This window comes from Anomaloglossus baeobatrachus, chromosome 9 (assembly GCF_048569485.1).
Source record: "Anomaloglossus baeobatrachus isolate aAnoBae1 chromosome 9, aAnoBae1.hap1, whole genome shotgun sequence".
NCBI lineage: Eukaryota > Metazoa > Chordata > Amphibia > Anura > Aromobatidae > Anomaloglossus > Anomaloglossus baeobatrachus.
In genome coordinates this window covers 137825864-137852717 of record NC_134361.1, presented here as the reverse complement: position 1 = coordinate 137852717, position 26854 = coordinate 137825864, and positions in this window count along the sequence as shown.

Genomic DNA, 26854 nt, shown 5'->3' with positions numbered 1-26854 from the left:
GGCATTGTGTACATGTATAATGTGTTTATATGTGTTTGCCTGCTATTGTTTTCAATGGGGTTCGAAGGTGTTCGTCGAATGTTCGTCGAACGTTCGCCGAACTAAGCCGCAGTTCGACGAACCGAACCGAACTCGAACACTAGGGGGGTGGCTCAACACTAGTTATAACATCAGCCCAGAGCTTGAAGTGGATATTGCAATGACGGCCTTGGAAGAGGTAGCCAGCAGAAACATCTGCGTACAACCGGAGCCCATCTGCAGTACTCTGAAGGAGTTAGTGAGGTTCCTGGATGAGATATATGGTGAGACGGCTAGTGCGGGTCACCTCCGAGCCAAATTCTTCTCTAGGTTGCTGCAGGAAGAAGAGGGTCTCTCCCAGTATGCAACAGCATTATAAGAGGTGCTAGCAGAGGTGCGAAAAAAGAAGCAGATGGGATCAGTGGCATAGGCTCTGCTGACCAGATACTCTGGTAACAGTTTATACTGGTATTCTACAACACAAATACCCTTTAAAATCAATTTTTATTAGGATAATATTAAAATCCCAACCAGTACAATTTTTTGGTGAACAAAATCAATAACTTGCTATAGGTGCACAGAAAAGGGAGAAAGATAATACTGACCCTGATTGAGTCACTCCCTCCTGTGCTCTACCTGGCACCGGAGGTCGGCACTCGGCACCCTATGTTACAAAATGGCACTTCGCTCATCGTAGACTTCCCCTGTCTATCCCTGTATGTCCCTGCCAGAAAAAAGTGCAGTGCCTAAAAAAGTGTCATAGTGATACAATAAAGTGCACAGTGCTAATGTCAAAAGACAAAAAATTGGAAGATACAGGGTAGGTATAAATGTTGAGTGTACTTATCACTCTCCAAATAGACCGTTTAGAAGAAATGCAGGTCAAGACCTTCTCATGGATTAAAAAACCTTGACACATTTCCCCTTCCTCTGAGTTTGTGAGGAGACCGATGAGCAAGCCCAACTTTATGGGCTGATTGCCATATAGCTCCTAAATTCCACAATCCCTAATAATTGCTATTTATAAAGTAGGTCATCAATATTCATTCAATATTAACTCAATATTACTTATTCAATGGTCAAGATTTATAGAGCCAGTTTCCAGCATGGTGGCCAGAAATACAGCCAGCTCCCAGCACAATGGCCACATATCTGATGAATCTGATATCAATAAGATGGTGGTATGATTCTCCACTATAAGGAGGTGGACAGTCCATCCCACAAATCAAGAATCTGCCCATCATCTGTGTTAATACCCCACTACCTACACAACACAGGGGAAGGCCAGTGTATGACCTTACCGGCATTCATTTGATTTCTCCATGTGAGTATCACATGGATTCACCATTCTGGGTGATGCACTTCCGCGGTGTGTCCCAGATACTGAAAGTGTTGCGCCTGTGCTTAGCAGAGAGCCTGGTGGCTGTGCTCCACGGTGGAATGCAAGCCAAGGAAGCTATGCTCCGCCATGCGTCTCACCCGGATCGCCCATCCACCGCGCATGCCTAGGATTTAAATTCTACAACACACCCTTAAGGTGAGTCCTGTCAAAGTGAGACCGAGCAGACTAGGCCCTCATGTTTCAGCAAATTCTGGCTGAGGCAGTGACCTGAAAGAAGGAGCAAACCTACACTTCCAGGTTGGTTCGCATCCACAATCCTACCTCCGGGGAGAATCCAAACAGAGAAAGGGCCCTAGTTCAGATGGTGCAAGACCTGCAGACCTCATTAACCAGTATGCAGGAGAAATAGACTCAAATGGAGCAAAAAATTAGAAATCTTTCCTCTTCTGACGCCTCCTATCCAGCCCCACAGTTCTCCTGTCGGACTTGTCCTTAGGCTTCTGCAATGGAGCTATGGCGCACAGGTGTGTCATGCCCATGCCCACCCTTCCTCTGCCTAGCCAGGGTGTGGTCGGTGCATTCCAGCCCCTTCCCATCAACCCCTAGAAGCTGTAAGCCAGACTCAGGGCATTCCCTGTCAAAGAAAAGATGGCCAGTGCAGGAGATGTGGAAATGGAGGGCACCTTGCCAAGAATGCTGGAATGACACCCAAGCCTGACTACTGCCCCCCCCCCCCCGCAGTAGTGTCGCATGCTGCGGAGGAGGCGAGAAGGGAGGCCGCTCCTCACAATAATGAACATATAATTGCTGGATGTCCCATCCTACATGCCAAATATGAAGGTGTTCCTGTAGACTGGTGGACATCAGGTCACAAGTAACGATGATGCCTGAGTCTTATTTTAATTGACACCTTCATGTGCTGGAGAAGCCAGAGAGGGGACCCTAATCTGGGTGACTGCCACCAATCAGCAATGGATCCTGATCACTGGGGTTGCGTAGATGAAGATTTGGGTCTGCGGACAAGACTGAAGCAAACTAATCCTGTTAGTTCCGGAGCCTGCTAAAGAAGGCTGACTGCTGTGTCAGTAATAATGGGGATGAATATATTATGTAAACTGGACCAGATCATGTTTAAATAATACGCACCAAAAAAAAGCCACCAGCCAACAAGAGTCAGATGGAAAATGCACTCTCAGGATGCAGCTGGCCCCTTGTGATACAGGTAGGGGTAACACAGGAGCAAAATACCAATGAGACAATCACTCACAGCCTTCCATTTCATGAAGGGGGTGTTTTCTGGTATTAAACATGCACACTAATGTGTGATGCACTAATGTGTGATGCACATGCTTACAGCCTATTGATGACAGCCTATTGATGATGGCTATACTATTACATCAGGCGGGATGACCAGCACTATATAAGTGCATTGACACAAAAGACAGACATCCCAAAGGCATGTGCATGTTTAATACCAGCAACCACCCCCTCCATGAAATGATAGGCTGTGAGTGGTTGTCTCATCAGTATTCTGCACCTGTGTTACCTTTATCATAGGAGGCCCTTGTTGGCTGTTAGTTTATGTCCTTTTACCAGATGATGCTTATGACGCAAGGCCCTGGCTACTGGAAGCGGGCTACCCCACATAAGCCTACTTTGGAGGCCTTCCAATATTTAGTCTGCATTTGTGGAACACAGAAGAGGGGTCATCAGGGTCCCTAGAAAAGGGCCTGTGTTTCTGCCCCTTGGGCAGGAAAGTTTGCTATGCCTGCCCATCAGAACTTATTGTAACCATAAGGAGATGGAAGTGCTTGTCGAGCTGGCAGTCCCGGAAAGAATGGGCCAGGAGGTGATGATAGCCTGCACACTAGCTGTGATCCAACAAGAATGAGTTACGGTTAGGGCCATAAATGTGGGTCCCCGAGAAGTCACCTTGCCGCTGCGGATAGAACTGGCCTGTGTACACATGCATAGAGGTGAGGTGGTGAGCTAGAAAGAGGTATCCTTGTCTCTGGGAGAAGGTGCATTGTGGACCCTTTAGATCTCTATGGGAACAGAAGGAACACCACCTTCAGAATGGAGTGGACGAGTCATCCTGAAACAATTGGAGGTGGATGTGAAGTCTCTTGGCTTTGAGCGTGTGCTGGTGATAGAAGATATGTTGTGGAAAAACAAGGCCTCGTTAACTTGCCACACTGAAGACTTCGGCTGTACCATCTCACACGAAATATTGAAGGGAGACACTTGCCTGATCTGAAAGCTGTACCAGAAAATCCCTCACAAGCTCTATCAACAAGTGAAGACACTATTGAGACAGATGTTGGTTTCAGAGCAGGAATGCAGATTAGTCAGAGCCCCTGGGCGGCGCTGGTGGTACTCTTCAAGAAGATGGATGGGGCCATCTGGTTCTGCGTGGACTATAGGAAACTCAATGCCTGCACTATCTGAGACTCATACTCTTTACCACGAATCAAGAAATTTTTGACAGCGCTGGGGAGAACCGAATACTTCTCCACATTAGACCTAGCAAGTGGTCTTGGTGGCAGCAAGTGACAAAGCAAAGACCGCGTTAATCCTCCCCATGGAATTGTTAGCGTTTAATCGGATGCCGTTTGGCCTGTCCAACACTCCAGGTACATTTCAACAGCTGATGGAGAAGTGTCTCAGGGACCTGAACTTCGAAGCTACCTTTATTTACCTGGATGGTAGCCTCCATGGGCCGGGTGCAGTCCTGTCACAGGAACAGGATGGACGAGAGAGAGTCATCGCGTCTGCCAGTAGGTGTCTACGGGACACAGAAAGGAATCCCTATAATTACAGTTCCTTCCACCTAGAACTCCTGGCCCCAGTATGGGCCAGACCAAATAGTTTGCAAACTTCTTGACAGGGACCATGAACCTGGTTCGGACGTATTACAATCTTCTGGCCCACCTTGAGAATGTCAAACTTGCGGCCCTAGTGCAACGGTGAGTGGCTCGGCTGGCAAAGTTTGATTTCACCATCTGCTACCACTTTGCCACCGAGAGTGTCAATGCGGATGGGCTGTCTAGAGGGATCATGGAGATTCAGTTGGGAGACCTCGATAAGTGCCTAGAGAAGGAAGTAAGCCTGGACTTCCAGAAGTTCATGCCCCCAGTTGAAGCATCCCTGTCAAATGGGTAGGACTGCGTACTGCCCAGATCCCTGGGAAGAATCAAGGAAGAGTGGGGACATGCCCAAGATGAAGATGTGGGACTCTGTCAGACGAGATGCTGGGAAACCCAGTGGCAGAAGCCCAGCAAAGAAGAGACAACCTCAACGCCGAGATGAAGAATATCCTACACCAATGGGATAGACTAGAGATCTGGGAGACAATACTGTACCACAGGACAGAAGACCCCAAAGATTCAAAGGTGAGGTGGCAGGTGGTCGTCCCAAGTGGCCTAGCCCAAGAAGTCACCAAGGAAGCTCATGAATATGGGGCCCACTTCAGTCCAGTGAAGACCTATCAGTTGCTGCAGTGATATGTGTACTACTCCCAGTTGGAGTCCGTAGTTTAAGAAGTCTGCCAACATTGTCGAGTGGGGTATTTCGTCAAGAGCACTGAACAGACGGCACCTTTCAAAATCATATGAACCAAAGAGCCGCTAAAAGTCTTGATGATCAAATATCTCCTTGTGGGACATTCAGCTCGGGGGCCACAAAACTGCCTGGTCATGACTGATCACTTTTCTAAGTTTGCCGTAGTTACCCCGGCTGGAGATCAGATCGCTAAGTTGACAACGTGGCTTATTTGTCACAACTTCATTTAAGAGTATGGGTACCCAAAGTGGATCCATTCCAGGGCACATGTTTCCACAGCAAGATGATGGAGGAGCTCTATCACCTGTGTGGCACCGAGTGGTCCAGAGCCATCCGCTATCACCTTCAGGGCAACAGAGCATGCAGCACTTCAATCAGTCTTTACTCCAAATGCTGAGAACATTGGAGGAAGACAAGAAGTAGTGTTAGCCGGATTACCTGCCAGAACTGGTCTGGGCCACAACAGCAGGGTCCATTCCACTCCTGGCTATACCCCTTATCTGCTACTGTTTGGAAGAGCTGATTGAGAGGTCTTTGAAATAAACCTGGAGCAGCCGTAAGATCTGACGTAGCGGACTGCCATCTTATGGGTGTAAGAGCATCGCCAACGATTACAGACTGGTAAGCAGCTGCAGAAGGGAGTTCACACGCCACAGCCAAGTCTAGTAAATATCACTGCAATCCAGAGACTGAGTCCAAGGGTGAAAAATATACCCCATGGTCAAACTGAGTGAGAGATGGGAAGTATGGCCTTATAAAGTAATTGAATGAGTGTATGATGATGGTCCAGTCTATAAGATACAGCTTGAAGATGGAACAGCGGACCTCAGGGCTCTACACTGAAACATGCTGAGGCCATGCCGGTCCGAAGTCTCTCCAGTTCTGCCGCCAACAGGTTTCCCTGTCCCACTGCCCAAGTACGTGGTGCCCAGGTTTGATGGTGATGAAGACTGGGGGCCCTCAGCAAATGGGCAATAGGGATTCCATGGGTGAGCCATTATCGCTTTATGGAGAAAATAAGTGCACCAGGATCCCCCTGAAAGCCTGGAGGCAGACATGTCCCTGGGAGACAGCTAGGTCTCGCCAGAAAGCCAGGACCTCCAAAGATCCCAGAGGTCTACTGCAGGGGTTCCACAGTCACATATTTGAATAATGTGCCTTGTTAGTACTTCCAATGTCATTTTCCTCTTCCTTAGGAGCTGTATACACATTTAGCACTTCCTTGCAATGCTGCAGGACCGAGAGGGACAAAGAAAGAGACAACAAGAGAGCTGGACACGCTTCATTGTTGAGCCCTGATTGAAACCTTACAAGCCTAAAGGAATAGACTTTTGCTGGATGTTGATAGTTCTGACACCATTATGGTCGAGGACGATCATCCTTAAGTGGGGAGGCATGTAGGGGTATTGCTCCTACAAAACGGTTAAAAATGCTATGACTTTAAGAGGCGGTGCACCTCTGTTTTTTGTGTTATGGACTGGCTGATTCAGCTGATGCTCTCCCTCTCTGAATTGCACACTTGGACCTGGCTCAAAAAGTGCAGTAAAAAGTGGGAGAAGAGTTTGGGTGGGAACAAATAAAGTTGGGTTGGCTGAGAGTGAGTGAGGGAGAGAAGAGATGCTGCCTGTGTTCTACCTGACAACAGTGGTTTCGGAAGAGGTACGGTGCCAGCTGCAAGCCATGAGAGAGCCCTGCTCACCGTCAAGCGAGTACTGGATTGAGGCATTCCTAGGTAGGCAACTCTGAATAGAAGCAGTTACCAGTAGGATTCGGGACACCTTGGATCCATGTGAAGAAATATTTCCCCCTGCCCTGCACAGAGAAGTGAATATCGATGAGCATGACAGCACTGAGCTCCCGAAAGTGGACTTGTTCGACCTCGACTGTACCATGCTGGGCGGACCCGGATTCGAGCAGTTTCAAAACTATCCCGATGCCAAACCCGGGCTTGAGGTTCTCAGATAACTCCGGCTAATAATCTGGGTCCGGCACTCAGGTAATAGAAAAAAATAAAGGAAAAATAAAGAAAAAATAAAGCAAGCGGCTCTATACTTACCGAGCCTCTTGCACAGCTGAAACTGCTCCCACAGCTGCCCATTCACTTCTGGAACCATGCTTTAGGCTCATTCATATGCACTGCTTTCCCTGTCCATTGGCATCTGCGATTGGTTGCAGTCAAATGGGCCCCCACCCTGAGTGACAGCCTGTCTGACGCTTTCAATCACAGACCCAGTCTGCGGATTTATATCGTACAGTAAAAATAAATAAAATAAGAAACAAATTGCCTTAAGGCCCCCCCATATTGTGACACCCAGCACTGATAAAGCATATGGCTACAGGCTGCAGCCCCAACCATGTACTTATCTAGGCTGTGTATCAAAATAAGAGGAACCGCATGTGGCTTTTTTTTAAATTATTTAAGTAAATAATTTAAAAAAGAGTGTGCGGTCCCCCCAATTTGATACTAAGCCATAATAAAGCCCAACAGTTGGGGGCTGTTATTCTCAGGCTGGGGAGACCCATAGCTATTCGGAGGCCCCCAGCCTAAAAATAGCAGCCTGCAGCCACTCTGGATTGCCGCATCCATTAATTGAGACAATCTTAGCACTTTACCCATCTCTTCTGAATGCCCTGGTGCGGTGGAAATTGGGGTAATAAGGGGTCAATCACAGCCGACAGCTGCCGCTAGGCCCTAGATTAGTAATGGGAGGCATCCATTACTAATCTGTAAGTAAAAGTAAATAAACACAAATACCAAAAAAAATCCTTTATTTGAAGTAAAAGACAAAAAAAACCCTTCTTTCATCACTTTATTAACCCCAAAAAAAACCTGCAGATCCAATGCAATCTACACAAGGTCCTACGATGGTTCCAGCTCTGCTACATTGCTGAAGGCACAGCGCACAATCCTGGGAAATGACTGCCCACTGTGAGGTTCAGGCAGAGACTGAGCTACGATCAGTGGTGACATAACTCAGGTTAGTTGGTCACAGCTGGAGGTTCCCACGGTCCGCCACCTGTGATTACAGGTAACCTTATCCCAAGTGACCTCAATGAACTCTCACTGAGTTCACAGACCTGCATTGCCTGGCAGAAAACTGCCAGGAGGTGCACATTTGGTGATAAAATGTTTGCAACAGATCTCAGCACCAAATGTGCACTTCCTGGCAGAAAACTGCAACCAAACGGCATCAAAACTGTTTTTGTGGATTTTTTTGCCAAGAGATGCAGATTTGGTGCTGAAATTTTTACACCATATTCCTGCACCCAATCTACATCTCCTGGCAAAAAAAACACATCACTATTGCATCATACCACATGTGGTAGCATGCATTTTTTTGCCAGAAGGTATAGATTGGGTGCAGGAATATGTAAAAATTTCAGCCCCAAATCTCTTGGCAAACAAACCCACAGTATTCTGCCAGGGAATGCAGGTCTATGGACTCAGTGAGAATTCATTGAAGTCACATGGGGTCAGGTTACCTGCGATTACAGGTGGAGGACCGTGGGAACCTGCAGCTGTGACTACAACTTACGTGAGTGATGTCACCGCTGATCGTGCAGCTCATTTATTCTCTGCCTGAACCTCACAGCGGGCGGTCATGCTGTATGGTGCTGGCTGTGACCTTCAGATGTAGCAGAGCTGAATCGTTGTGGAACCTCATGTGGATTATGTCAGATCTGCAGGGGCATTTTGGAGGTTAATAAAAGTGGTGAACAAGGGTTTTTTGTATTTTATTCCAAAGAAAAGATTTTTTTGGTGTTTGTCTTTATTTACTTTCACTTACAGATTAGAAATGGGGGGGTCCCATAGACACATCCCATTACTAATCTATGGCTTAGTGGCAGCTGTGAGATTACATTAACCCCTTATATTATCTTGATTGCCACCAAACCAGGGCAATCAGGAAGAGCTGGGTAAACTGCTGGGATTGTCGCATCTAATGGGTGCGATAATTCTGGGCTGCTGCAGGCTGCTATTTTTAGCTGGGGAGGGCCCAATAAGCTTGGCTCTCATCATTTTGAGAATACAAGCCCAGAGCTGTCAGGCTTTATCATGGGTGGGTATCAAAATTAAAAAAAGGATTTAAATAATTAAAAAAAAAAAAGCCGCATGCGGTTTTCTTATTTTAATGCACAGCTAAGATAAGCCCACGGCTAGGGGCTATAGCCTGTAGCCATGGGTTTTATAGGTGCTGGGTATCATAATATGGGAGGACCCCATGTCAATTTTTTATTAATTTATTTTTACTGTATGATAGACGTGCATTGCACCTGTTATTGGAAGCAGACAGATGCTGTCACTCAGGGTGGGGGCCCATCTGACTGCAACCAATCACAGACACCAGTGAGCAGGGAAAGCAGTGAATATGCATGAGCCTAATGATCCTAATGAGTGATCCCGGAAGTGAATGGGCAGCCACGGAAGCACTTAGAACTGTGTCACAGCCTTTGTAAGTATTGCGTGCCTGCTCCTATGCCCCTATTCCTTCTACCACCATTTCTAATCACCGGATTCTGGTCCCCATAGACTTATATGGGGATTGGCGTCCGGCCAGATATCCGAAATCAATTCCGGACCGGACCTGATTTTTTTTTAAATTCCAGCTTGTCCCCCCGATCCTGGATATCTGTGAGTTCACCTATCACTAGCTTTACAGATGTGCACACTTAATAGGGCATAGCATAAGCCTCAATAGCCAGAGCATGGTAACAGCGTGGCTTGAGAAGCGGAGGCCAGCTAGGTTGTTATCACTTTGTGCTTGCTTGGTTGTACTGTTGATTTTATATTTGTAATATCTGGGGCGACGTATAGTTGGGGTGCTCCAGCTAGAATCTGCAGTATGTTAAACTTTACTGCTACCAGCTTACGCTTCCCATTCACATCTATAAATGCTTATTTCCTGCCTGTAAATAAAGCTGTACCCATTTTTCTGCCACCTCATCTTGTGTACTGTAATTGAACTCTGCACAATAGGGGTCCATCTGCCATTGCTTCACCAGCATGTGCTTGTTTGTTACCATCTTTATTCAGATGACCTGGGAAGTCACAGAAATGTCTCAAGAAATATTCCACAAGCGAGCATATCGTTGAATCCACTCAGTTAATGACAATGTATTACAAATCCATTTTTTTTAGAGTGGGCAAATTGTTGCCTCATTCACTTTAGGAACGTTATGCCTAATGGTGCTTTTGGGATTTATATGCGAACATCCAGGGAAAATCTTCATTTCAATCTTCAGCTCTCAGAGGCTATCATACTACAAGTATCACCACTTAGCGCTGAGCCATGGTCATGGTGCTATGTATGGCTGTAATGTATGTATGTATGTAAGTATGGCTCATAAATGCTGAGGTCACTGATCAGCTGCAGCGGTCACATGTAAGCAGCCTGTCATCCTACACTGGAGAAACTGTTCAGAGGATTGGGGGGATTGATAAGGTGAGCAGTGTTTTTTTTGCAATTTTTTTTTATTTATTTGTATTTTAGACAACCCTTTGGCAACACTTTTACTTCTACTTATATTTTTCACTTAGGAATAAGTTATAGCTCTTGTCCTTAATACAGGAGAACTTTTGCCTATTGCTTTAGAGTTATATCTATCATTACAGAAAATATTTTCAGATTTCTCATTCTTTTGGAAAGTTAACTAATTTACTAAGTGTATATTGTGCAGTTACCCCTAAAAATCTCTCTTTCCCACTGGTGATTATAGTTTCTAAAGATATTTTCTTATGTGATGGGCTTGTGCTTACAAGGGGCTGCTGATAAGTTTTTGGCTGTAACCAGACAGAAACGAGATAAGATGATGAAACTTTACATTTATTCCACATACTCTCCACTGATGTCAACACACTTCCTACATCGGTATTCCAAGTTCTGTAAGCCCAGCAAAAAAAGGATTTCGGTTGTGCCTCAAACCAGGCATCCGTAGCAGCCATGGCATCAGAAAAGGTGTGAAATTTGGTACCCTTAAGGTGTGTCTTCAGGTTTGGGAACAGATGATAGTCGTAGGGAGCTAGATCTGGTGAATAAGGTGGGTGGTCAACCAGCTGGAACCCCAGCTCTGCCAATTTTGCCGTGGTCACTCGGAGGCGTTGTCTTGCATGAACAAGATTCCTTTGGACAGTTTGACGCCCTTTGGGCCTTCAGAGCTGCCTTCAATTGGTCCAGAAGTTCAATGTAATACCTTGCATTGATGGTGGAACCATTTTGAAGGTAGTCCATTAGCAGCATGCCCTCCTTATCCCTGAACACAGACACCATCACCTTAGTGGCTGATTTTTGCACCTTGAACTTCTTTGGACAAGGAGAACCACTGTGCCTCCACTCTTTTGACTGCTCATTGTTTTCAGGGTCATACAGTCATATGAAAAAGTTTGGGCACCCCTATTAATGTTAACTTTTTTCTTTATAACAATTTGGGTTTTTGCAACAGCTATTTCAGTTTCATATATCTAATAACTGATGGACTGAGTAATATTTCTGGATTGAAATGAGGTTTATTGTACTAACAGAAAATGTGCAATCCGCATTTAAACAAAATTTGACCGTTTGACCGGTGCAAAAGTATGAGCACCCTTATCAATTTCTTGATTTGAACACTCCTTACTACTTTTTACTGACTTACTAAAGCACTAAATTGGTTTTGTAGCCTCATTGAGCTTTGAACTTCATAGGCAGGTGTATCCAATCATGAGAAAAGGTATTTAAGGTGGCCACTTGCAAGTTGTTCTATTTCATAGTATCATAGTTTTTAAGGTTGAAGGGAGACTCTAAGTCCATCTAGTTCAACCTGTAGCCTAACATGTTGATCCAGAGGAAGGCAAAAAACCCCAATGTGGCAAACAAGTTCCAATGGGGAAAAAATTTCCTTCCTGACTCCACATCCGGCAATCAGACTGGTTCCCTGGATCAATACCCTGTCATACAATCTAATATACATAACTGGTAATATTAAATTTTTCAAGAAAGGCATCCAGGCTCTGCTTAAATGTTAGTAGTGAATCACTCATTACAACATCATGCGGCAGAGAGTTCCATAGTCTCACTGCTCGTACAGTAAAGAATCCTCGTCTGTGATTATGATTAAACCTTCTTTCCTCAAGACGTAGCGGATGCCCCCGTGTTCCAGTCGCAGGCCTAGGTGTAAAAAGATCTTTGGAAAGGTCTCTGTACTGTCCCCTCATATATTTATACATTGTGATTAGATCCCCCCTAAGCCTTCGTTTTTCCAAACTAAATAACCCCAAGTTTAATAACCTGTCTTGGTATTGCAGCCCACCCATTCCTCTAATAATCTTGGTGGCTCTTCTCTGCACCCTCTCCAGTTCAGCTATGTCCTTCTTATATATCGGTGACCAGAATTGTACACAGTATTCTAAGTGCGGTCGCACTAGTGACATGTACAGAGGTAGAACTATATTTTTTTCATGAACACTTATACCTCTTTTAATACATCCCATTATTTTATTAGCCCTGGCAGCAGTTGCCTGACACTGTCCACTAAAGTGAAGTTTACCATCCACCCATACACCCAAGTCTTTTTCTTTTTCTGTGTCTGTTTTACCCAGTGTTCTACAATTAAGTACATAATCATAATTGTTATTTCCTCTACCCAAGTGCATGACCTTACATTTATCTACATTAAACTTCAATTGCCACTTCTCAGCCCAATCCTCCAATTTACATAAATCTCCCTGTAATATAAAATTATCCTCCTCTGTATTGATTACCCTGCAGAGTTTAGTATCATCTGCAAATATTGAAATTCTACTCCGCATGCCCCCAACAAGGTCATTTATAAATATGTTGAAAAGAAGCGGGCCCAATACTGACCCCTGTGGTACCCCACTATGAACTGAGACCCAGTCAGAGTACGTACCATTAATAACCACCCTTTGTTTCCTATCACTGAGCCAGTTTTTAACCCAGTTACACATATTTTCCCCTATCCCCATTATTCTCATTTTATGTACCAACCTTTTGTGTGGCACCGTATCAAAAGCTTTTGAAAAGTCCATATACACAACATCCACTGCATTTCCCTGGTCCAGGCTTGAACTTACCTCTTCATAGAAGCTGATCAAATTAGTTTGACAGGATCGATCCCTCATAAACCCATGTTGATACTCTGTCATAAGGTTATTTTTCTTGAGATACTCCAGTATAGCATCTCTCAAGAAACCCTCAAGGATTTTACCAACCGTAGAGGTTAAACTTACCGGCCTATAATTTCCCGGCTCAGTTTTTGTCCCCTTTTTGAATATTGGCACCACATTTGCTATGCGCCAGTCCTGCGGTACCGACCCTGTTATTAAGGAATCTGAGAAGATTAAAAATAATGGTCTATCTATCACAGAACTCAATTCCTGTAGTACTCTGGGGTGTATGCCATCCGGGCCCGGAGATTTGTCAACCTTAGTGATTTCGAGGCGGCGGCGTACTTCCTGCTGGGTTAAGCAGGTAATATTCAAGGGTGAATTTATGGTATCACTGGTCATGTCATCTGCCATGGCATTTTCTTGTATAAAAACCGTAGAAAAAAAGTCATTCAGCAGGTTGGCTTTACCCTCATCCCCTTCCACCATTTCACCAAGACTATTTTTAAGGGGGCCAACACTATCGCTTTTCAGTTTTTTACTGTTTATGTAGTTAAAGAATATTTTAGGATTATTTTTACTTTCTCTCGCAATGAGTCTCTCTGTCTGAAACTTAGCTAACTTAATTTGCTTTTTACATATTTTATTTAATTTTCTATAATTATATAATGCCTCATCACTACCTACCCTCTTTAATTCTTTTAAGGCTTTCTGTTTTTCTTTTATTGCTTCCCTTACAGCTCTATTTAGCCATAGGGGTTTCCTCCTATTTCTAGCATGTTTGTTCCCATAGGGTATATTTTCTGCACAAGCCCTATTCAGGATGCTCATAAAAGTCTCCCATTTGCTTTGTGTACTTTTATTACTTAGTACATCATCCCAGTTTATTGCACTAAGATCATCTCTCAACCGTTTAAAATTTGCTTTCCTGAAGTTTAGTGTCCTTGTAGCCCCTCTACTATACATCTTACTAAAGAATACATGAAAACTTATTATTTTGTGATCACTATTCCCCAAGTAACCCCCAACTTGTATATTTGATATGCGGTCTGGCCTATTGGTTAGTACAAGGTCTAGTAGTGCTCCCCCTCTTGTGGGGTCCTGTACCATTTGTGAAAGGTAATTATCTTTCATTGTTATCAAAAATCTATTTCCTTTGCTGGAACTGCAAGTTTCTGTTCCCCAATTTATATCAGGATAGTTAAAGTCCCCCATAATAATTACCTTTCCGAGACTCGTTGCTTTATCAATTTGCTTTATGAGGAGATTCTCTACCTCTTCCATAATATTCGGCGTCTTATAACACACCCCTATCAGTATTTTATTATTCATTCTCCCCCCCCTTATCTCCACCCATAGGGACTCTACATTCTCAGTACCCTCACATATGTTGTCACGCAGGATGGGTTTTAAGGATGATTTTACATATAGACACACACCTCCCCCTCGCTTATTTGTACGGTCATTCCTGAATAGGCTATAACCCTGTAAATTAACAGCCCAGTCATAGCTCTCATCCAGCCATGTCTCTGATATCCCCACTATATCATAATTTTCTTCCAACAATATTAATTCTAATTCCTCCACCTTATTTGTGAGGCTTCGGGCATTAGTGTACATGCACGTTACGTATGACTCTGTACCTATATTCTTGCTTACTGTATTGACTGTCCTAACCCTTCCCCCCGTACCACCCCCAATTTCATTACTTGTGCCCTGGTCACTATCTGCACTACATTCCCCTTCTATAAAGTGAATACCCTCGCCCCCTATTTGAATCTCCTATGAAGAGTGGCATCATGGGCTCCTCAAAACAACTCTCAAATGATCTGAAAACATAGATTATTCAACATAGTTGTTCAGGGGAAGGATACAAAAAGTTGTCTCAGAGATTTAAACTGTCAGTTTCCACTGTGAGGAACATAGTAAGGAAATGGAAGAACACAGGTACAGTTCTTGTTAAGCCCAGAAGTGGCAGGCCAAGAAAAATATCAGAAAGGCACAGAAGAAGAATGGTGAGAACAGTCAAGGACAATTCACAGACCACCTCCAAAGACCTGCAGCCTCATCTTGCTGCAGATGGTGTCACTGTGCATCGGTCAACAATACAGCGCACGTTGCACAAGGAGAAGCTGTATGGGAGAGTGATGCGAAAGAAGCCGTTTCTGCAAGCACGCCACAAACAGAGTTGCCTGAGGTATGCAAAAGCACATTTGGACAAGCCAGTTACATTTTGGAAGAAGGTCCCATGGACTGATGAAACAAAGATTGAGTTGTTTGGTCATACAAAAAGGCGTTATGCATGAAGGCAAAAAAACATGGCATTCCAAGAAAAGCACTTGCTACTCACAGTAAAATTTGGTGGAGGTTCCATCATGCTTTGGGGCTGTGTGGCCAATGCCGGTACCGGGAATCTTGTTAAAGTTGAGGGTCGCATGGATTCAACTCAGTATCAGCAGATTCTTGACAATAATGTGGAAGAATCAGTGACGAAGTTCAAGTTACGCAGGGGATGGATATTTCAGCAAGACAATGATCCAAAACACCGCTCCAAATCTACTTAGGCATTCATGCAGAGGAACAATTACAATGTTCTGGAATGGCCATCCCAGTCCCCAGACCTGAATATCATTGAAAATCTGTGGGATGATTTGAAGCGTGCTGTCCATGCTTGGCGACCATCAAACTTAACTGAATTGGAATTGTTTTGTAAACAGGAATGGTCAAATATACCTTCATCTAGGATCTAGGAACTCATTAAAAGCTACAGGAAGCGACTAGAGGCTGTCATTTTTGCAAAAGGATGCTCTACAAAATATAATGTCACTTTTATGTTGAGGTGCCCATACTTTTGCACAGGTAAAATTTTGTTTAAATGCAGATTGCATATTTTCTGTTAGTACAATAAACCTCATTTCAATCCAGAAATATTACTCAGTCCATCAGTTATTAGATATATGAAACTGAAATAGCTGTTGCACAAACCCAAATTATTATAAAGAAAAAAGGTTGACATTAATAGGAGTGCCCAAACTTTTTCATATGACTGTTTAAATTAATCCAGGTCTCATCCATAGTGACCAGTCGATCCAGGAAGTTCTTATCAGTCTGGAAATGCTGACAAATGGACTGGGAAGTTTTCACTCGAATGCTTCTCTGATCTGTTTTCAAACATTTGGGGACCCACTCTGCAGATAGCTTCCTTATGTCCAAATGTTCTTGGATGGACACAAACAGGTGCATGGGAAATCCAATGATGTCCGCTATTGTTTTAGTTAAACTCATCGATTCTCCAGTATGAGGTTGTGCACAGCATCGACGATCTCTGGAACAACAACCACTCTCGGTCGTCCAGGACATTCCTCATCATTGGTGCTGAAGTGGCCAGTTTTAAATTTTGCAACCCAGTTCTTAACTGTGGAATATGAAGGACATTGATCCCCGAATGTCTGCGACATATCACAATGAATATTCTTTGTGGACTTTCCTTGCAGAAACAAGAATTATATCACTCCTCTGCTCTCAGTTGCTGTGAAGATCGCATTAGACTCTGCCATTTTGTTTTCCGCATGCATAGAACACTGTTGCTATAAGCTACAAACATGACATTTTGAAAACATATATTAGACACATAAGGCTTTCATGTGATGTAACATTCGTTACCATAGAAACAAAAAAAGATCACAAAGCCAAAGACTTATTTAGCAGCCCCCCGTATATGCAGTCGAGCCAGAGTGTTAACCATAAGGGAAAATGCATCTGCCGTGGCCAAGAGCCAGTAGGTGGATTGCAGATTATTTTAGACATTACAGTCACTAAGGCCTCTAAATATGTGTACTCTTTTTAAGTAATCTACTGCAAGATTGTTCTACATTTTATAGATGGAAATGATCTATCATGGCCATTGCGTAATGGTGATTAAGCATGTTTGAAATTGGATGAAGTTTGTCTAGAAATGTGTTTGTCTGCCCATGTGCACGTGGATTTATATGAATAAGACCCAGTCTCTATGACCTTTAAATGTCATTTTGCAGGGAATCTTTATGTGTTTACCTTCCAAAAGTCAAGGATGGTGTAATGTGCAAGTGTGCTTTCCACAGCTATACATCAATGAAATATTCCCTTGTCAAGACGGTAGGCTGCTTATGCAGTGTAAGTCATGCAGTCATGGTTATACCGCTAATGTGCACCTACCAAGGACATCTATTTCCATTAATCCATGTTATATTGAATTTCAATTATTTTTGTGTTGCTCTGGTGTGAGGATGCAGATTTAAAAAAATGAAATAAAAATTAATCACTTTGTAACTAGTCTTGATTAAAAAATTCTACTGTTTAGTGTCTATAGTGCTTATGACAATCTATACATATAGATATCTTCATGGAAAAATAAAATTGTCCCAGAAATCCCCATTAGGGTTAACTGCAGTCACAACTGCTTTTCACAATTTTGTTTGAATTAGGCTTCGTTCAGACAAGCATTTTTCTTCTGCATTTTATGTGAAAAATGGGTTGCACATGGTCAGCACACAGGCCAGTACTAATCAATGTGCTAATTATGTAAATTGCCTCTTGTCAGGAAGTGGACAGGAGCTTGAGTGCCACCAATTGGAGGTAGCAGTCCTAAAAGTCAATACCGACCCTTTAAAGGACATTGCCACATGACTACAGATAAGAAATCAAACTACAAACTCTATTTGCTTACATGTCTGTTTGCCACTCATCAGTGCAAAGCTGGTGAACTGGTTGGGCTGGATGTGAGGCCTACAACAGTAGATCTAAAGCTGGTGTCACACATAACGACGACGACAACGACGTCGCTGCTACGTCACCATTTTCTGTGACGTTGCAGCGACGTCCCGTCGCTGTCGCTGTGTGTGACATCCAGCAACGACCTGGCCCCTGCTGTGAGGTCGCCGGTCGTTGCTGAATTTCCAGCTTCATTTTTTGGTCGTCACTCTCCCGCTGTGACACACACATCGCTGTGTGTGACAGCGAGAGAGCGACGAAATGAAGCGATCAGGAGCCGGCACTGGCAGCTGCGGTAAGCTGTAACCAGCGTAAACATCGGGTAACCAAGGGAAGCCCTTTCCCTGGTTACCCGATGTTTACGCTGGTTACCAGCCTCCGCTCTTGCTGCCAGTGCCGGCTCCTGCACTGTGACATGTGGCTGCAGTATGCATCGGGTAATTAACCCGATGTATACTGTAGCAAGGAGAGCAAGGAGCCAGCGCTAAGCAGTGCGCGCGGCTCCCTGCTCTCTGCACTGTGACATGTAGCTGCAGCACACATCGGGTTAATTAACCCGATGTGTACTGTACCTAGGAGTGCTGGGAGCCAGCGCTAAGCGCGGCTCCCTGCTCTCTGCACATGTAGCACAGCGACGTTATGATCGCTGCTTCTGCTGTGTTTGACAGCTAAGCAGCGATCATAACAGCGACTTACAAGGTCGCTGTTACGTCACCGAAAATGGTGACGTAACAGCGACGTCGTTGTCGCTGTCTCTTAGTGTGACACCAGCTTAAGGCTAGAGTCATACGACTGTAGATTAACTCATCCCAGAATAGGGCCAATTATGTAAATGACACTCAGATGAAACTCTGATCATAGTTTTATCCGACTGTCAGCTTAATGAGATGAGAGAATTGGAGCACACTGTGAGGAAAAGATGGATAACAAAATTTCTCCATCTTCTCTATTCTTTAAGTCCACTGGAATTGGACTGCGCTCATTCTGTACAGTGGTTATTCCTTTTGGTTGAGTCGAGTAAAAAAAATGTGAGCAGTTATTTTTTTCCCAAACACCTATTTATTATATTCTTTTCCCACAATAATGTGCTTTTCATGTTTTAAACATTTTTTTTTACTTCTCTATATTATTTTTTACAATTATTTTACACTTTTTATATACAGTCATGGCCAAAAGTGTTGGTACCCTTTAAATTGTTCAAGAAAATGAGGTATTTCTACCAGTAAATCATTGCAAATACATGTTTTGTTGTACACGTTTATTTCCTTTGTGTGTATTGGAAGAACACAAAGTAAAACAAAGAATAAAAAAGGCAAATTGTATATTATTTCACAGGAAACTCTAAAAATGGGCTGGACAAGATTGTTGGCACCCTCAACTTAATGTTTGGTTGCACACCCTTTGGAAGAATTAACACCAATTAATCGCTTCCTATAACTATCAACAAGGTTCTTACACCTCTGAACTCAAATTTTGGACCTCTCTTGTTTTGCAAATGGCTCCAGGTCTCTCATATTTGAAGGGTGGCTTCTCCCAACAGCAATTTTAATCTCTCTCCACAGGTGTTCAATGATATTTAGATCTAGACTCATTGATGGACACTTCAGAACTCTCCAGTGGTCTGTTTTTATCCTTTTCTGGGTGCTTCTTGAAGTATGTTTGGGGGTCATTGTCCTGCTGGAAGACCAATGACTTAGGACACAAACTCAGCTTTCTGACACTGGGCACTACATTGACACCCAACATCCTTTGGTAATCTTCAAATTTCATGATGCTTTGCATACAGTCAAGGCCTCCAGTACCAGAGACAGCAAAACAGCCCAAAAATATCTTTGAATCTCCACCATATTTGACTGTAGGTACTGTGTTCTTTTTTTTGTAGGCCTCATTCCATTTTTGGTGAACAGTAGAAGGATGTGCTTTACCAAAAAGTTCTATCTTGGTCTCATCTGTCCAGAAGACACTTTGCCAGAAGCATTTGGACTTACGTACATTTTGTCAAACTGCAGTCTAGCTTTTTTTATTTCTCTGTGTCAGCAGTGTGATCCTCCTGGTTCTCCTGCCATAACGGTTAATTTAATTCAAATGTTAACGGATAGATTGCAATGACACTGATGCACCTTGAGCCTGTAGGCAACATGGATTTCTTTGGAACTTGATTGAGGCTGCTTATCCACTATCTGAACTATCCTGTTTTGCCATATTTCATCAATTTCTCTCTGGCATCTACATCAAGTGAGATTATCTACAGTGCCATGGGTTGTAAGCTTCTTGATTATGTTGCGCTCAGTGGACAAAGAAACATCAAGATCTCTGGAGGTGGACTTGTAGCTTTGAGATTGTTAATATTTTTCAACAATTTTGGTTCTCCAATGCTCAGACAGTTCTCTTTTCCTCTTTCTGCTCTCCATGCTTAGTATGGCACACCTACTACTTGCTACAGATGAGTTTGAATCAGCTTCAAATATATTTACCCCCAATTTAGAAAGGAGGATGTTAGGAATTTTGTCTTGCCGATTTTGGTGGTTTTGTGTGATATTATGTCAAATTTGCTTTTTTTTTCCTCTGCTTTTATTTGTGTTGTTCCAATACACTCAAAGCAAAGAAACGTGTGTGACAAAATGTGTAATTGCAACAATTTTATTGGAAAAAAGATCATTTTCTGGAACAATTTCAAGGGTGCAAACTATAGATGGGCAAACTTACAGATGTTAGGGTTCGGCAGGGCTGGCAGGTCAGGCTGGTCAGGCTGGACTTAAAAAAAAGGCCGCTTTCGGACCGTACTTGAACCCAAACATCTGCCCGGATGCTGATACCCATATAAGTCTATGGAGACCCAAACATTGTGTTGTAAAATGGTGGTGGAAAGACTAGGAGGGGCTAAAAGCAGGACAATTATACTTACCGAGTCTCGCTTGCAGCTGTCACATTGCTTACGGGTCTACCCTTTAACTCTCATACAAATTCACTGCTTCCCCTGCCAAGCATCAGTCTTGGTGTCTGATATTGATTGCAGTCAGACAGTACCCCCACCTTGTATGATAGCGTCTGTGATTGATAAGAATCAGACACGCTGTCTGTGTCTCTATAGTAGTGTATAAATAAATAAATAAAAAAATGGTGCAGGGTCCCCCTGTATATTGTGATACCCAGTGCAGATAAAGCAGACAGCAACAGGCTGCAGCCCCTAATTCATGTGCTTATCTTGGCTGTGTTTCAAAATAAGAGGGACCCTAAGTGACTTTTTAAAAAATTATTTAAATAAATAATAACAAAAACGGCATGTGTTCCCCCCTATTTTCATACCCAGCCATGATAAAGCCAACAGCTGGGGGCTGGTATTCTAAGCCTGGAGAGTGTGATGGTTATTGGACCATTGTAAGCTAAAAATAGCAGAGTGCATCCGCCCACGATTGTCGCATCCATTAGGTGCGACAATTCAGACGCTTTACCTGGGTCATCCCGATTGCTCTGAAGCGGTGGCAATCGGGGTAATATAAGGGGTTAATGACAGCTCACAGCTGCTACTAAGCCCTAGATTAGTAATGGACAGGGGTCTATGACACAACTAATTCTGTAAGTAAAAAGAAATAAACACTAACACCAAAAAAATCCTTTATTTAAAATATAATACAAAAAATTATACCCTCTTTCTCCAATTTATTAACCCACCAAACACCGAGGTCTGACATAATCCACACGAGGTCCCATGATATTCATGGCCCTGCTACATCTGCAACTGTGAGCGATTATGTCACTGAGTTTATCTGCGGTCACAGCTGGAGATTACATTGGTACCTGACATGTGTCCACAGATAAAGTCACCTAAGGTAAACCCATTGAACTCAGTGACCTCACCTCAGGTGAACTCATTCAGTTCAATTAGACCTGCATCTCCTGGCAGAAAATCACAGGTTGTTTTTGCCAAGAGATACAGATTTGGTGATACAATTTATACACCAAGTTCCTGCACCAAATTTGCATCTCTTGGCAAAAAAATGCATCTAAACACGGTGTGGTTTTGATGCGATATTTTTTGCATTTTTTGCCAGAAGATGCAGATTTCGTGTAGGAATTTTGTTAATACATTTCAGCACCAAATGTCTACCTCCTGGCAAAAAATTGCATCAAAACCACATCACGTTTTGATACGTTATTTTGCCAGGAGATGCATTATTGGTGGAGGAATTTGGTGTATAAATTTCAGCACCAAATCTGCATCTCGGCAAAAATAAACGCATTTTTCTGCTGGGAGATGCAGGACTTTTTGAACTGAATGAATTCAGCTGAGGTGAAGTCACTAAGTACAGTCAGTTCAGTGAGGTGAGTTTACCTGTGGTCACAGGTGGGGGACTTTGGAACCTACTTCTGTGACCACAGATAAACTCAGTGATGTCACCGCTCACAGATGCCGCAGCAGGCGGTCATGTTCTGTAACGTACCCGTGTGCTGTGACTTCAGTACGTAGCAGATCTAAGATCATTGTGGGACCTCGTGTGGATTACGTCAGACCTGGATGTTTGGTGGTTTAATAAATTAGAGAAAGAGGGTTTTTTAGTATTTAATTTCAAATAAAGAATTTTTTTTGTTTTTGTGTATATTTCTTTTCACTTACAGGAGTTAGTAATGGGGTGGTCTTATAGACCCTACCCATTACTTATCTAGGGCTTAGTGGCAGCTGTGAGCTGTCATTAATCCCCGTACTACCTCAATTGCCACCGCACCAGGGCAACTGGAATGAGTCAGGTAAAGTGCTGATTGTTGCATCTAATGGATGCTACATTTCAGGCAGCTGCTATTTTTAGGCTGGGGGAGGCCAAAAACCATGGACCTCCCCAGCCTGCTTTATCTGCACTGGACATCTTAATATATGGGGGACCCTATGCCAATTTATTTATTTATTTTTACACCACTATAGGGACACAGACAGCGTGTGTTATTCCAATTAATCACAGATGCAGTCATACAGGGTGGGGCATGGTCTGACTGCAACCAATCACAGGCGCTGGGCCTGATGGTGAGCAGGGAAAGCAGTGAATATGTGTGGCACCCCTGGGGCTCTGGTTGCCACAGTGTACTGCACCCCAATTAGGGTAATAAACAGAGTCTCCATAACACTGTATAACACATATTGACGAGTGGGTGCCTGATTAAGGCCACTCAAATGCAGGCACATACTCCATGATAAACATAGAAACAAGAGAAACAGGAGTATCAAAGTGCACATTAAATTTTATTGGAACAAATCAACTGTGTAGGTTGAGTTTACTATTGTCACGCTGTACTCTAAGATGTACAATAGCAGTACAGCGCAGTAATGTGGGACTGAGAGGATTCCTGAAACTATCTGAGAAGGTAGTTAGCTGGTAAACCCCTAGGGGGCGTAAAAGTGGAGGAAACGTATGAGCAGGGAATTCCCTAGCAGAGGTAATACTAGTCAAGCCCACCAGATGGCAGTAGAATTGTCAGAAAGCCGTGTCACAACATGAGGTCTTGTAAGTACACAAGGGTAAAGTCTAAACATAGTCAGAGGGAAGCAAATAGTCAGTAGCCGGGAAATTAGAGCCTAGAAGCGAGGGGGAGTGGGAAGACAAGACAGAATAAAGGTAAACAGATAAGGAACGAACAGGGAGACAGCAGGAGAGACACTGATGGAAACAGACAACAGAGGAGGTTAACAGGTCTGGTGAACACAGAGGTCAGGAGGGGGCAGGGCAGACAACAGGTCACTCAAGAGCAGAACACAGCAGAGCCAGAAGTATCACTGGCGAAGTCCAAGAGAAACAGTGCCCTAATAAAGCAGCCTGACCTCCAGAACTAGGCAGAAAGGATTAACCCCTAACGTGACTTGCATCGGAAGTGAAACTAAAAAAAAGGCTCAGCTCCAGCTGAGCCCGGAGTCAATCATGACAACTATAGGGAGATTTTCTCTGACGCTTTATGCACTGAAGCACTTATATATATATATACTATGGGATGTAATTATATGTTGTATATCTGAATGCCATTAATGTTATTCACCCTGTCCGCTCCTCATTGTACTTTTACTTTTTAATTTTTTTGGTTTTATGTGTGATTCCCACAACCCCTCCCCCTTTTTCTTTGTTCTAATAAAATTTAATGCGCACTTTGATACTCCTGCTTCTCTTGTTTCTATATATATCCCAATTAGGGTGCGGTATCTATCACAGGTAAGGAGGGGGTTAATCACCGATGTTCCACATTCACACACACTACACACAGCTTAGGAGCCTTCACACAGAGTGGGTTGGCTCAGGGTAGGCAGGGGGGTGGCCATACGAACATGGACTTCCTGGTCACTGAAGCCAGCCACCTGGGGGGGCGGTGTTACGGGGGGCTGTCTGATAATAACCTAAAGGAGTATCAGACAGTCAGGGTCCACCGTGCAAAGACTTTGCTGCAGACTATGGCAGAGTGCAATACCTCTGTTAACTCACAGAAGGATATAATAAGTAAGTAAAGCAATTCCTCCCTTACTTGGAGGGTGTGTGGAATGATCTCTGTTAATAATCACAGAGACAAAGCACAAAGCTCCTACCTGCGTTTGCTCCACTAGTGTGCGAGGACACGAACCACTAGATATGGCACCTGCCTAGGTCCGCTCTTCTAGTGGTGCAAAAGAGACGAACAGCAGCGTAAGCGCACAAAGCTCCTACCTCTGTTCGCTCCCCTAGTGTGCGAGGATACGAACAACTGCCAGACGCAGTATAAGGAACGTTACCCTAGCGGCAACGTCCACCTACGAGTCGAATCACAAGGCCCAGCCAGACCATGTGCCTCAGGCACCTGCCAGTGTCCGCTCCCCTAAGAGGTAAGGATACGGACAGCAGCCGAAGCTGTAAGGTATAAGAACGCTACCCTGCCGGTAGCGCTCACCTAGCATAGACAGAGGAATGCCTAGAGGAACGCGCACAGAGCGTCTACTCTTATGCATGAACCAAGAGGACTGAGCGCCATGCAGCGTGTGTCAGGGTCTTATATAGACTCTGTGCCTCATCCAAGATGGAGGACACCAGAGCCAATCCGCTGCCAGAACGACAGGAGTGACGTCATGCTGGACTATCACCGAGCAAGGCGTCACAAGCACATGACCAGCGACCAATCGGCATAGAAGGTGTCAGAGACATGTGACCTCGTGTCAGCGATGATGTCACCCGCACATGTGCAATGGCTCCAAGATAGGACTTAGTCTCCAGCGCTCGCACATGTGCAGTAGCAAGAAATCTGGACTTAGTCTCCAGCGCTCGCACATGTGCAGTAGCAAGAAATCTGGACATAGTCTCCAGTGCTCGCAGCAACCGTAACAGTACCTCCCCCTCAAGGGCCCCCCTCCCGGGGACGCAGGTAATCGGCAACTAAGTTGGGAGCATGGACAGCCTCCTCAGGCTCCCAAGAGCGATGTTCCGGGCCATAGCCCTCCCAATCTATCAAGAAGAACCTGCACCCTATAACCATCTTAGAACCAACTATGGCTCGTACCTCATAGCTATAGCGAGAGGAATCAGAGGCAGGAGAGCGCACTTCACGAGCGTGAGGTAAAATAGCCGGCTTTAGAAGTGAGACATGGAATTTGTCATGAATCCTAAGATGGACAGGTAACTTCAATTGGTAGACTACAGGATTTACCTGTCGAAGAACCTCATAAGGACCCAGGAAGCGAGGAGCAAATTTGACAGAGCTCACTCTAAGTCTCACATGTTTTGCAGAGAGCCACACAAAGTCCCCTGGAGAAAAGACAGGAGCCGGGCGACGAAACCGATCGGACACCGTCTTCATACGGTCCTTAGCTGCTTGGATCGACTCTTGAGTCCGATCCCAAACCTCTCTGGCATTAGTTGCCCAGTCGACCACAAGAGGAGGAGGTGCAGCAGCGGGAAACGGTACCGGTACCCTAGGGTGTTGCCCATTATTGAGTACGAATGGTGTCTGCCCAGTGGCCTCAGCCAGCGAATTGTTAAGGGCAAATTCTGCCCAGGGTAGGAGGGAGGACCAGTTCTCAGCAACAAAGTGTCGAAGGTATATAATCATAGATTGATTGGTACGTTCAACCAAACCATTGGTCTCCGGATGGTATGCCGAAGAGAGATTCAACTCAATTTGCAGAAGGCTACAAAGATCTCGCCAGAAACGGGAAGTAAATTGCGGGCCTCTATCACAAATGATACGATTTGGCATCCCGTGAAGCCTAAAGACATGCTTGAGGAATAGTTTGGCTAGTACCCTAGAAGATGGGATTCTCGATAACGGTACGAGATGAACCATCCGGGAGAAATGGTCCGTAATGACCCACACAAATCTATGTCCCTTTGAACATGGAAGATCACCCACAAAGTCCATGCCTACCACCTCCCATGGTCTATCTGGCACTGGTAAAGGATGCAAGAGCCCAGCCGGTCTCTGCCGTAAGGGACGGTTGCGAGCACACGAGTAGCAGGAATCGACATATCTCTTGACGTGGCTGGCTAAGTGTGGCCACCAATACCACCTCTCCAGTAACTCTCGTGTCCGCCGAATACCAAAATGCCCACCCACCTTTGAGGTGTGGGCCCATGACAGTATATCATTCTGTCGATCAGGCGGAACAAAGGTCTTGCCCGGTGGGATTTGGTCTAACGTCACAGGGGAGAGCGTATGAAAAACCCTGGAGGGAAGGATAAGACGAGGTTCGTCAATCTCTTCCTGGGTAGAAAGCATAGAGCGAGACAGGGCGTCTGCCTTGTTATTCTTACTCCCAGACAGATAGTTGATGGAGAAGTGAAAGCGGGAGAAAAACAAGGACCAGCAGGCTTGGTGAGGATTCAGACGCTGAGCGGTTTGTAAGTACGTCAGATTCTTATGGTCAGATTCTTATGGTCTGTATAGACCTGGAAAGGATGTTTCGCTCCTTCCAGCAAGTGACGCCACTCCTCCAAGGCTAATCTCAAGGCGAGCAGTTCCCTATCCCCAATGGTATAGTTTCTCTCTGCCGGTGAAAAGGTTTTAGCAAAGAAGAAACACGGCCTTTTTCTACCTGCACCGTTCTTTTGATACAAGACCGCACCAGCACCCACTGAAGAGGC